General features: G+C 39.2%; 2 protein-coding genes and 1 long non-coding RNA gene across 4 annotated transcripts in view; 1 reads left to right on the top strand and 2 right to left on the bottom strand.

Annotated features, from left to right (window-relative positions):
* LOC125788872 (uncharacterized) overlaps positions 1-13,476 on the top strand; it is a 144,069-nt gene that overhangs the window by 22,613 nt on the left and 107,980 nt on the right. Inside the window, exon 1 of one of the 2 annotated variants that reach the window (XM_049472819.1) lies at positions 4,727-4,933. The exons of the other annotated variant lie outside the window; for it this stretch is intronic. The gene's annotated coding sequence lies outside the window, so the exon portion shown is untranslated. Of the gene's footprint in view, positions 1-4,726; positions 4,934-13,476 lie in introns of those variants that run through there. 2 annotated transcript variants of the gene reach the window in all.
* The window catches only part of LOC111190568 (uncharacterized), a 285,381-nt gene that overhangs the window by 170,060 nt on the left and 101,845 nt on the right, over positions 1-13,476 (bottom strand). The gene's annotated exons all lie outside the window — the stretch shown is intronic.
* On the bottom strand, positions 2,217-3,573 carry LOC125788885 (uncharacterized). The gene is made up of 3 exons (XR_007429847.1): positions 3,491-3,573; positions 3,102-3,140; positions 2,217-2,769 (listed from the first exon to the last, which is right to left on the bottom strand). It is a non-coding gene; the product is annotated as an uncharacterized LOC125788885 (long non-coding RNA).

The raw sequence follows: 13,476 nt of genomic DNA, 5'->3' as shown, positions 1-13,476 counted from the left end.
AACTTTTAATTTCTAACCACCTTCAGACAGCCTGTCTTTTCTGTCTTTTCCTTTTTTCTTTTACATTGTTATTTATTAATTTAAGAATTTTTAATTCGTTTTTTTTATTGTATTAAGTGTTTTTATGTTGTATTAATATTATTTTCTTTTGATCTTAATTTTCTATTAATTAAACCAAGCTTTATTATAATCATTATTTTTATTTTTTTATTTTATTTTAATAAAATATTTTTTTTTAATTTATTTTATTTACATTTTTGCCCTTTTATTTATTTATTTTATTCATTCATTTATTTGTTTTATTACTTCTTTTACTTTTGGCCTTTTACCTTTCTGTTTCATTTATTTTTTCCTTTTATATTTTATTTATTTTAGTTCCATCATTTATTTTTTTATAATTGTGGTTATTTTAGTCCTTTATTTTTGTAACTGTGTTTATATTTTATTATTCTATGTATTTATCTTTTTGTTTTTATTGCTCTACATTTTAGCCTGTCTGCATTTCCTTTTATTTGAAATTTTATTAATTTTTTTCTTAATGAATTCTTACATTGTTTGCTTGTTTTTATCATTTAAAATGATACACTGAAAATAAGGGTTACCCTCAACTGAGTGGAAATAAAGGTTGATTGATTGCGTTGTTAATGTTTCCTCTGTAACATTAGACAGGACTTCTTTTTTGTCTTTAAAGAGATAAAGGTGAAAAGAAGATCACTTTTATCTGTCAGGTTAAATTAACTTTATACAGAATGTGAGCTTCAGGTACACAATGAGAGATTAGATCATTCTTAAAATTTCCTAAAAGTCCCTTTAAAAGCAGAGAAATTCACTACTAAATGAACTTTTTCACAGTTTTAAACGGCACTGGACTGTAGATATCAATCAATCAATTCAAGGATTCAAGGATTTAAGGAGATTTTATTGTCATTCGCATCTTATGTGGTACATGAGGTGGAACGAAATTGTGATCTCACGATCCAGTTTACACCCAAGAGCTGTTATTAAATAGATATATAGATAAAAGTACAATAAAGGAATACAATAAAAATAGAATATACAAAATAGTTAAAGATAAATACCCCAAAATGAAATAAATAGAAAGAGTAGACAGGTTGCAACAACAAGTCCAGAGTGCAAATGTGCTATAGCAGCATGAAATGAATTAGAGCAGTAGAAAATAAAGTGTCTCAGTGCGGGTAAAGTGACCGTGTTTGTGCAGTAATTGTCCTTGTGTGTCAGTGCAGTGTGTTGTTAAGGGGAGTTTAAGAGTCTTACAGCTTCCGGAATGAAGCTGTTTCTCAGTCTGGTTGTTTTGCACTTGATGCTCCGCAGCCTCCAAAACAACCAGATCAACCAAATCAACCAATCAATCAATTAACCTTTATTTAAATTCGGAGTACGCCCTCATTCACAGTGTAGCAGAGCCAATACATAAGGAAGAAATTTCCAAGGAACAAGTATAAATAAATTAAAAACAGAATTTTAGTAAGATAAATAAGCTATTTTAAAACAAGCTATAAAACAAATAAGATAAAAATAGGAAATTATTTGTAATCCTAAAGCCATATGTGAAAAAAATCAAAGGTAACAACAATGATAAGAATGCAACTACACACAAATAAACAAAACTAAGCACATAAAAAATAATTGTACTGCTATCTATTGGAGGTGTTTCCCACTCCTCCATGCAGGATTCTTTCAGTTGGGTGAAAATTAAGCTTAAGATTTTGGACACATCATCTGACTTTTCCCTCGAGCGTACTCTGATACAGTAAAAAAAATCATACTGGATGTATGATGTAGAGCCCCCTCTGATACAGTAAAGAAATCGTACTGAATGTATGAAGGAGAGCCTCATTTAATACAGTAAGGAATTCATACTGGACCTATGATGGAGAGCCCCCTCTTATACCTTTAGGAATTTATACTGGATGTATGATGGAGAGCCCCCTCTGGTACAATAAAGAAATCATACTGGATGTATGATGGAGAGCCTCCTTTAATACAGTGAGGAATTCATACTGGATGTATGATGGAGAGTCTGACTCTGATTCAACAATTCAATAATGAAAATGTGTTAAACTGTAAATTTTGTGTAAAATTGTTGTAAAAATCCTTATTTTTATTTTAAATTAAATAAAGGGCACAAATCACATGTTTAGCATTTGTTCTTTATTACTTCTTTTGAAGTCTGCATTTAGAACGTACAGTTTAAAAAATCATTACAAAATTCTGCATTTCAAAGCCACTTCAAAAATTCTGCATTAAAGCAGAATAAATATGAGATCTAAGTGCAAATAATGAATGCAGTGTGTTCATTTTTACCCCACAGCTAAAAACGTTAGCAGGTAAAAATGCAGATTCCATACAGTCAAAGTCTGTATTTCAAAAATTATTATTACAATGCACAAATATATACAGAAATACAAACTAGATAACATACAGCATAAAATACAAACTATATAACATTTAACACAAAATACACAGTTATAAAATAAGATAAAAAAGTTGACTGCATCCATTCCTAACTGGAATAAATGTAACGTAGTTCTGCAAACATTAACGGATCATAATGACTCGTTTTTAAAAAGTTAGATGGACCAGTACAGAGTTGGTCAGTGTGTTCAGTTCATGGATGTGGGCAGGGTTTAAGAGATAATGGTGATTCATGGTGTTGGTGGTGATGCTGGTATTGGTGCGAGGCACTGCAGGTGAGTAACGGATCTTTCACTGAATCTCCACTTCTTTACTCATCATTTCTCCCAAAAGCTGCAACAATAACAACAACACACAAAGTCTAATTTATAAATAGAATAAACAGAGTACATTTAATTTAATTGTACTGAATTAATACACAGAACTGGGTACACATTTTTCATCACTGGACAAAATAAAAAGCCAGAAAAAATCCAGTGGACATAAAAGTATCTAAAAACGTAGCTTTTAATTCATGCGTATGGTAATATTTTCTAAAGCACTTTGTCTTTAACAATTTATTTTACTTACTTTAACTTACCAACAGTGCACAATATGAGATTAAGGATTAAAAATATATTTATCCACTAAACTGTGTTTTTAAAGAAAAAGAGAAAAAGAATTACCCAGATTGGGAGTGGAGACATTCCTGGAATTCCAGTTTTCTATAAAACATTAAAAAGTTACATATTAATATTACATATTTAATAATATAGGTATAATTTTCAAACTCTGTATTTAAACAACACATCATTTTTAAATATAGAAGTAATTCTAAATGCTAATTCTACTCTGTATTTTCTTTTTACTCCTGAAGTTCACTGATAGCACTTTGTTTATTGAGCTCCTTAAAACTCTTAACTTTCTAAACAGGCTGTTTCTGCAGTGATGCCTCAGGGACAACTTGGGCACACCCACACCTGCATACGTAGTGAGGTGTTATCTTGTGAGTAAGCTTAAATACTGGTCTGTATTCAGTGTTTATTGCATGTTTATAATAAGGTGATGAACTCACGTGCAGCTGGAGTCAGTGTGTTCTGACCTTTATCACCATCATCACCATCATCATCATCATCATCACCAGCTAAATAAAAAATAATATTACTCATTTTCTACATTAGTGATTTTTAAGAGCATTATTAATCTCAGTAAATATTTCACTGAACAGCAGCTACTAATATTATAATATAATAATTAGTATTACCCAGATTCGGAGGAAAAATATCCATTGATTTACTGAATCTTCCTGTAATGAATAAATAAACATTTATTAAACAGCAGGAGGAAAGATTTTACTGAGTTGTTGCTTATATTTAAATATCTGAGAACAATTTTAGAACAATATTAGGACAATTTTAAGGCAATTGGTGGACAATATTAGGACAATCTGAGGTCAATTTTAGGATTATGAGAGGATACTATTAGGTCAGTCTGAGGACAATATTAAGGCAATTTGGCGACAAAAATAAGACAATCTGAGGACAATTTAAGGACAATTTTAAGACAATCTGTGGACAATATTAGGACAATCTGTGGACACTTTAAGGACAATCTGGATGACAATTTTAGCACAAATCTAGGACAATCTGAATTACAATATTTTTAGGACAATATTATGACAATTTAAAGGACAATCTGAGGACAATTTTGGGGATGGACTTTGTATTTTTATTTGAATATGTATTTTATTCACTATATGAGACTATTTCCTATAAAAGTCAGGAATATTATTTCTCCTGATGAGGAAACAGTATTGATTAGTTGATTGTCTTTTACTCCGTGTTTAGTAAATGTTCTCTTTAAGATCAGGTGATGAACTTACCTTTCGCTGAGCTCAGATCTAAAGTCAGTCTGTTCTGAGCTTCTTCATCATCACCAGCTGATAAAGAAAAAAAATAGATAAATAATGTATTTCTTTATTTCATTCTGGCAGAAATGACAATATTGTTTTTTGTGATATATAATGTGAATATACTGTAATATGTAATGTAATGTTGTGTGACTGTAGCTGAATAGCAGGTAAAATTAAACATTACCAAATGTAGGAGGAAGAATATTGATTGAATGAGTTGATCTTCCTGTAATAAAAAGCATTTATTAAACAGACAGTCTTCTTTTTACCATCATTAAACATCAGGTAATAAAGAATAAGAAAACAGGATCCAATTAAATATTGCAATTATTTATTTCTAGGCATGTCAGAATTACTCCATTATTTCCAACTTTAACTGTAATTATTTAACTTTACTGTAATTTAAATACTGTATATTGCCACTGATACAATGAAAATAGAATAACATAATGAATTTACACTCTACTTTTAAAGAGCGATTAACTTTTAGAAAGACTAGAGAACATGGTTGGTGTAACTGGAACTGCATTATCATGGTTTAAATCATACTTAACCCATCGCTATCAGTTTGTGAGGTTAAATGATATGTCTTCCAGTTATACCAAGGTAAGATATGGAATTCCACAAGGCTCTATATTAGGACCGTTATTATTTACATTATATATGCTCCCACTGGGCAAAGTTATTAGAAAACATGATGTAGATTTTCATTGTTATGCGGATGACACGCAGCTCTTCATATCAGCCAAACCTGATGACAGAGTGAGATTAAAGAAAATTGAGGATTGTGTAGAAGATGTAAAATCATGGATGTCGCACAACTTCCTCCTATTAAATAGTGATAAAACAGAAGTTCTCCTATTAGGCCCCAAAGCTGCTAGAAATAAATTATCAGACTTAATGCTAAATCTGGCTGACTTCTCAGCCACCCCTGGTTCAGCAGCTAAAAACCTTGGAGTTATTATAGATTCAGATCTAGCATTCGATAAACACATATCTAATGCAGCTTTTCTACACCTCCGTAACATCGCCAAGCTAAGAAATGCCCTATCACTGCATGACGCAGAAAAATTAGTCCATGCCTTTATTACCTCAAGGCTAGATTATTGTAATGCGCTACTGTCTGGATGTTCCGGCAGTAACTTAAATAAACTTCAGCTAGTTCAAAATGCTGCAGCCAGGGTCCTTACTAAAACTAGAACATTCACTAAAACTAGAACATTTACTAAAACAAGAAAATTAACTAAAACTAGAAAATGTACTAAAACTAGATAATTTACGAAAACTAGAAAATTAACTAAAACTAGAACATTTACTAAAACTAGAACATTTACTAAAACTAGAACATTTACTAAAACTAGAACATTTACTAAAACTAGAAAATGTACTAAAACTAGAACATTTACTAAAACTAGAACATTTACTAAAACTAGAAACTTTACTAAAACTAGAACATTTACTAAAACTAGAACATTTACTAAAACTAGCACATTTACTAAAACTAGAACATTTACTAAAACTAGAAAATGAGCATATTAGTCCAGTCCTATCAGCACTGTACTGCTTCCAGTCAAATTCCGCATAGACTATAAAATTCTCCTGTTAACGTATAAAGCCCTACACGGACTCGCTCCTGAGTGTTTACAAGACCTCATCTCCTGTTATGAACCACCGCGATTACTCAGATCTCAGGGTGCTGGTTTATTAGTAGTTCCTAAAATTCAGAGGAGCTCTGCAGGAGGAAGAGCTTTCTCTTATAAAGCTCCCCAACTCTGGAATAATCTCCCCGAATATGTTCGGGACTCAGACACAGTCTCAATCTTTAAGTCTAGACTGAAAACTTACTTGTTTAGTTTAGCTTTTGGTAATTAATGTTTTCCCTTTAGATAAGGCTGCAGATCCAGGGGTTCATGGACAGAGGAAATTGTGGTAAATTGATTGACGCTGAACAAAATATCAGTAAGACTTTGGAGTTACAGCAGACAGAAATGATCAATTCCAGAACAATGTTTTAAGTAAGAAGTTTTGTTACCAGAGTCACGGCTGTGACGTTCTAGAGGAAAATTTATCACAATGTTAATTACATCGTAAAAATAAATATTGCAGATTAGTGAAACTTTAATTCAGTAATAAAAATGAAAATAAAAAGTTATCTGTTACAGTAAATTAGTAACAGCACTAGTCTACAGTTCAGACTTATATTATAGTGAACTCCAGAGCAAATACTGCAGCAGTGCTGGAGCTGTACTTTAACTCTACTGTAGAATTAGATGAAGAAAACTCAAAAATAACTCACCAAAATCATCACACTGTTCAGCATCAGGAAACATTTTCAAAACTGAGGAGAAAATATAAGAAAGGTTGTTACAGATGTATTTTATAATGTGGTACCATTTTTAAATATTACAGTGGTATACAGAGAGTGGCTTAAGAAGATGTTCCTGTATGTACACTTCCTTATAATCTCAAAACCCAATACAATTTTACACAACCATATTCAGTATTTGTGAATTTTTGTTAGAGAAACTGATGGAATATGGCCTCACCTTTAACCTATTCCTCCAGTGAACACAACACACTGAGTGTGAATGTTTTGAGGCCAAAAGTTAGATTAGCATTAGATTAGTTGGCAGTATAACATTCTGCCCAACACAAAACAAATGCAAGTCTGACGGACTAAAACCCCATTAAAACTTCATCTGCCCCATCATACACCCTGTAAAAAGCACGTTGAGATGCTCGTTGCTATCTTACACCCCGTCAACATTATTTAACTGTCTATTTTTACGCTTTGCACACGTATCGTTAAAATAGTGTCAGAGTTTAGGAATATGTTAACACCGATGGGTGTGGTGGTGTGGAAGTGAGGTAAATTTCTGGCATGTTTCTATATTGGCACTGGGCAAGGTTGGACTGGTAATCTGGTGGTAATCTGGTTCAGTCCATCTTTGATATAGACAGTGGACTGAACCATTAAGGATATAGGACGAAAGCGGCCCCATCCTCTTTCTGCATGCTTGGTCCGCTCTACTCCAGCTACGTTCAGTGTTAAGCGCGTATGTTAAAGGAAAGGCAGCAGAAAGGGGTACGGAGAATTTACACGTGAAGAAACTGAAGACTCTCACTGTAGCTGCTACAAAATGTGTAAAAATCACAGACCGCATCCTCTGCAGCAGCAGACAGAGATGCAGGCTTGTGACGGATAAACCGAGGGACAGACTGAGCGACTGAGTGTAGCAGGTAAACAGGTAGCGTTAGTATAACACAGGGACTTTGAGGTGATGGAGTTTTTTCATGGAGATATTTGCATACTTCCCAAAATCTGGCAGCCACGTCCTCTTATTCTGATAAAATAGTGTAACCGAGCTTATTAGGGTTCGCCTAATACTTTATAATTAATAAAATAAAACGCACTTAGACCCAATGAGGGAAAATAGCCGTCACACTTTATTTTTCTCTTCTTCTCTCCTTTTTTTCTCTCTCTCTGCCCTACGGCTACCCCAGCAGGACATTCAGTGTACATACACATTCCATAACTCAATATTCCTTAAAGTCGGTTACATATGACCCCCCCTTTTTTTTTAAACGTCCCCGTTTATTAACTCCAACTGTGACAGCTATGACCTCAAAATAAACACAACAAATATAGCCAACAATATTATTAGAACACCAAATAGTAGTACCCCTCTAACTACAGAAGCCCATAACAAATTATTATTCCACCCAACCACCTCTTGTAAGATAAACAATTACCAGATGTACACACTGAATACTGGAACTGTACACAGGTGAAATAGTACAAAACAAATGGTAACCCCATATAAGTAGCATTTAGTAACGAACAAAGTCCTGCAAGTGTGATGGTGTACGTAGCACCCGACCAGCCCGAGACACAACAGTCCCTAAGTCAGTATTCCCATTTTCTAAGTTTGAACCCCCCACAGTCCTTGGAAGTTGGTCAGCTATGGACATAGGAGAAACAGGGGGTGTCGTGGAATGAGTGGGAATAGAAGACTGGCATGGAAGTGGTAGAGTATATGGTTTCAACCTGTCATGGTGAACTACCTGAGACCGTTCTCCCGGGTCCAGGGGGTTGATGATGCAGTAAGTCAGACCCCTCTCACCCCCAGAGTCCAGTCCTAGCACCACCTGATACGGGCCCTTCCAATGTGGTGCCAACTTGGTGCGACTATGTAGGATTATTAAGCCAAACCAAAGCACCTGTTGTGTATCTCTTGTGCTGAATGCCCTCATTATGGTACAGTTTTTGTTTTTCATGAGCCTCTGCTGAGTTCAGTCTGGCAGCTCCGAAGGCTGTCCCCAGTCGCTCCACCAAAAAAGAAACAAACTCTGTGTGAGATCCGAACCCATGAGACTGGGAGGGCACCAGCACATCTGCTGGAACTCGTGCTTCACGACCATGCATGAGAAAGAATGGGCTGAAGCGAGTGCTGGAGTGTCTGGAGGTGTTATATGCAAATGCAACTGGTTTCAGAAACATGTCCCATTCACCCCCATAGGAGAGCAGCATTTTGGCCAGCTGGTCAATCAAGGTTCTGTTATGACGCTCTACCATGCCATCAGATTTTGGATTATATGCTGAAGTATGAGTTTTTTTTATACCAAGGAGCTGGCAGAGACTTTTAATCACCTCTGCCTCAAACTGACGGCCTTGGTCGCTATGTAATGTTTCAGGGATTCCATGCAACAGTACATAATCATCGAACAGGCATTGGGTCACTGACTGAGCCGTCTGGTTAGGGAGCGCATACAAATTGACAAATTTTGTAAAGTAGTCTTCTACCACAATCTATTGCCCTTTGAGGTCAATGGTAGCTCTAGGATGTCCGCAGCCACCGTCTGTAAAGGCCGGTCAACAGTCAGTCCTCCCATAGGAGCTTTACGTTTCGGCACTGGGGACCTGCGTGTTTGACAGGCCTCACACTGTTCACACCACCGTCTTATGTCTTTTAGCATGGAAGGCCAGTAGTATGTCTGCCTTGCCTTTTCCCAGACACGCTCAGCTGAAAAGTGGGCAGAAGCAGACCCACCATGAAGATGATGCAGCAATTGTGGCACAAGGACTTGGGGGATTACTACCTGCACTTGTCTTTGTCCTGCAGGAGACTTAAGCACAGTCCGGCACAAGAGACCATCTATTACAGACAAGCGACTGAACTCTGCCCACAGCTTACAGAGGCCAAGAGAGGACCCTCGCAAATAAAGGCGTGGTGGCCGCTCACAGTCCTTCTCCACCCAGGCCAACACGCAGGCAATATCAACATCCTCCCTCTGGAGTGATCGTATTTCAGAACCATCAGATGAGAGCAAATTATCCAGGCTTTGTTTCTTATCTGCAACTGGGTCAGAAGCAGTAGATGCACCCAGTGGTTCCCCTTCGACACTGTGCACTCCAGCAATCTGGTCTTTTACTTCCAGTGGCTCAGGAGTCAGTGGACGACGAGACAGTGCATCTGCGTTTAGGTGACGAGAACCATCCTTGTGGGTGATAACCCAATTAAATGGGTCCAGCTCCAACACCCAGCACCCTCGACGCCCAGTCGGGTCATTATCAATGTTCATGTGTCTAAGGCCCAGCAGAGGGCAATGATCAGTAATAATTGTGAATGTAGACAGTCCAACATAGTGTTTAAACTCTCTCACAGCCCATACAAGGGCCCAGAGTTCTCTGTCAAATGTCGACCACCACTTTTGAGTTTGGGTCAGAGCCTGGCTGGCATAGGACACCACATGTTCCCGTCCATCCATGTCCAGCGCTAACACCGCCCCCACTGACTCTTTTGAGGCGTCTGTGTGAATCTTGAATGGGACAGTAAAACTAGGCAGTGTCATGACAGGGGCAGAAGTGAACACCTCCTTGAGATACTCAAAAGCACTTGCACACTCATCAGTCCATTCAAATTGAACATTTTTTCCAGCTAGATGATGTAAAGGTGCAGCATGTTTTGCAAAATTCCTCACAAAGCGCCTGTAGTATGAACACAAGCCCACAAAAGCTCTAACTTCCGATGGACAGCAAGGAGTAGGCCATGACTTCACCTTCTCTGTGTTCTTTGGGTCAGGTTGGAGACCCTCTCTGGAAACAACATGACCCAGAAATACTACATGATCCCTGGCCAGGTGACATTTCTTGGCACTGAGTTTCAGTCCAGCTGACTGTATTCTTGAGAAAACTTCCTCCAGATGGACAAGATGAGCCTCAAAATCCCGACTGAACACCAAAATATCATCAAGATAAAGAATGCAAATATGCCACGGCAGACCCCTAAGAATGAGTTCCATCATACGTTGGAACGTAGCGGGTGAGTTCGTGAGGCCCATCGGCATCGTCTTCCAGTGATATAATCCTCTTCCTGTGGTGAAGGCTGTTTTTTCCCTGTCCTCCTCGGCAACTTCCACTTGCCAGTAGCCATTGGAAAAGTCAAGTGTGCTAAACCAGGAGGAGCCAGCAAGAGCATCTAGGCTGTCATCCACCCTGGCCAGAGGATGAGAATCTTTAATTGTGACTGCATTCAGTCTTCTATAATCCACACAGAATCTCCACTGTCCACCTTTCTTTTTAACTAGGACCACTGGGGATGCCCAGGGGCTGCAGCTCTCTTCAATGACACCATCCGCCAACAGGTCAGCCAACTGACGCTCGATTTCCACTTGCTTCTCCGGAGAGGTGCGATATGCACGCTGTTTGATGGGTGGTTGATCTCCTGTTCTGATGTGGTGCTTAATCAGGCTGCATCTTCCTGTATTTCTGTTAGAAACATCAAAAACCCCTGCAAATTTCTGTGTGAGTGCAGTCAGCTGCTCTCTCTGCTGTGCTGTGATTGGAGACTTATCCAGAGAGACAGGAAGGACATGAGGTGTTGAAGCCACCATGGCAGCCTTGGCTGGTTTAGGAAGTGGTGCAAGGTCAGTTTTTCCAACGCGATACAGCTCACCTAAATGCACACCCTCTTTAAGCATAATGTCCTTCCTAGTAGGGTTTAACACACGAGCCACTGTGACACCATTCCTGACACTTGTCACTGCATGTGCAATTACTACACTAATGGACTCAGGTGCATTTGGCTCCAAATATCCCTCAAAATTTAATGAGGTGAGGTCGGCTGTGTTGGGAGGGCACACATTCACTGGCACCAGGGTTTCACAAAGGGGGGGAATGGTCAAAGTATTGGCCAGGCAAACATTACAGCACTCTGGGACCAAATCAGCACTCCACAGAAGGGGCACGGAGGTGTCCTTTAACTCTAGCATACCTGCGTCCAGATCCAGCCGGGCATGGTTTCTCAATAGGAAGTCCAAACCAAGGAGGACTGCCTGAGTGGACTTCCTGAGAACATGAAACTCATGCTGCCACGTAACTGACCCCAACCTAAAAGTCACTGTCATAGTGCCAAGTGTGTCCAGCATTTGTCCATTTAAAGCATGTGAGTTTATATAGGTTTTGGTTAAAGGCCGACTGCGCAGGGCTGGAACTGACATACGAAAATCTGCACTAATAAGTGAAACAGTAGCACCTGAATCTACAAGCATTGACACTTCAGTGCCTTCCATCACACCTCTGACATATGAAGTAGGATTCTCATTGCTCACCTCACAGCTGTCTATTTCAACTTTATATAATGGAACTTCTTGGGTGAGATAGCCCCTGTCCGGGCCTCAACACCAGCTACAGCCCGTTTCCCTGCTGAGTGGTGCTGTGTCCAGGCTGTGGTGAAAGAAAACGCACACTGCGCCTTCGCTGTTCCTCCTCACGGCGTGGACGCCATCCTGGGCTGGGGCTTCGTGGTCCTGCTGTTTTATAGAATGGGGGGTGGCCTGGATCATTTTGTTCATACCGCCTGTAGCTGTTTCTATGTGAGGGTGTACGATCAGGAGAACGACCTCTCTGAGCTTCCTTATGTCCATTAGACTGGCATCCAAGTTCACCACATGTACAGCCGCAGCGGGTACTAGAAGGCGAGTAAAAACCACGCCCATTTTTTCTTTTCCCCATGCTGCAGCCCGTAGCCTCCTATTCTCCTCATGCATCTCTTTCATTTGCATTCTCATCGCATACATTTCCTCAGTAAGTATGTCAACAGCTTTCCTTAGACCCATGCCCTCTGACACTGACTGTACAGCTGCCTTCTGTCCAAAAAAAAAAACTGTTGGGGTGCGTACTCACACTGTCTGCTTTGAGAGTTTCATAGCATTTTGCTTTTAAACATGGGTCTAGTCCTGCCAGAAAGCGACGAAACTTTTCCTCCCTTTGTGCCACTTTCCCATACTCCGGGAATGCCTCTTGAACCAGCCTGCTAATGTCCGCAGCATACACTTCCAGACTTTCTTGGGGCGCACGCAGACGGGCAGCAAGGTTGGCTTTAAACCTGTCCATAAACTGTTTCTGTCCAAACGCGTCATTAATCCGTTCTCTAACAGCGGCATAATCTGACTGCACCGCTGCTGGAAGGCTGTCCCACAAGAGAAACGCAGCTTTGCTTAAGCGAGTAGGCAGAATTCTCACCAGTTCACCTTCATCCTCGCTTCCGCCTCCAGTGAGAGCCTTGACTGCCACTTCAAGCTGCCGTGCCCAGCTGAGAAAACTTTGGCTGCCATCTCCGGTGAACGGGGCAGGCAGATCAATCCTCACGCCCCCGCCAGGCGCGCGGCCCCTAGCTCTCTCTGAGCTATACTTGAAGTCTTCCTCCAGCCACATGCTGAGCGATCTCCTTGTGCGAGCTAAGTTGCTAACTATAGTGGGTAAACTAAACTACTAAAAAAAAAATTAAATGCCACCCCTCCCTCGAGTCTTTGTGTGTGTGTGTGTGTGTGTGTGTAGCAGGGGCAGCGCACTGTTTGGCTCCCCGCGGTTCCCCCCCCTTCCTATATATATAGGTCCAACAACCTTCTGGGCTGGAGAGCTGCTGCTCCCCACCCATTACATGTTAGATGAGCAGCAAGTGTCCATTTTAGGCTACATCATAGCATTTTAGATATTTGGGTTAAAGCTGTTTTGAAAGGTTGCATAGTAGTTTGAATTTGTAGCCCCTATGGTGTGGTTCAACATGTTTTAAATAGCACTAAAACAAGTGAAATAACAGATTTTATAAGTGAAAGCTTTGCAATTTAAGCATGACTAAAGTAAGTGT

This window comes from Astyanax mexicanus, unplaced genomic scaffold (assembly GCF_023375975.1).
Source record: "Astyanax mexicanus isolate ESR-SI-001 unplaced genomic scaffold, AstMex3_surface scaffold_31, whole genome shotgun sequence".
NCBI classification, from domain to species: domain Eukaryota; kingdom Metazoa; phylum Chordata; class Actinopteri; order Characiformes; family Acestrorhamphidae; genus Astyanax; species Astyanax mexicanus.
This window is presented reverse-complemented; position numbering and strand designations above follow the sequence as displayed.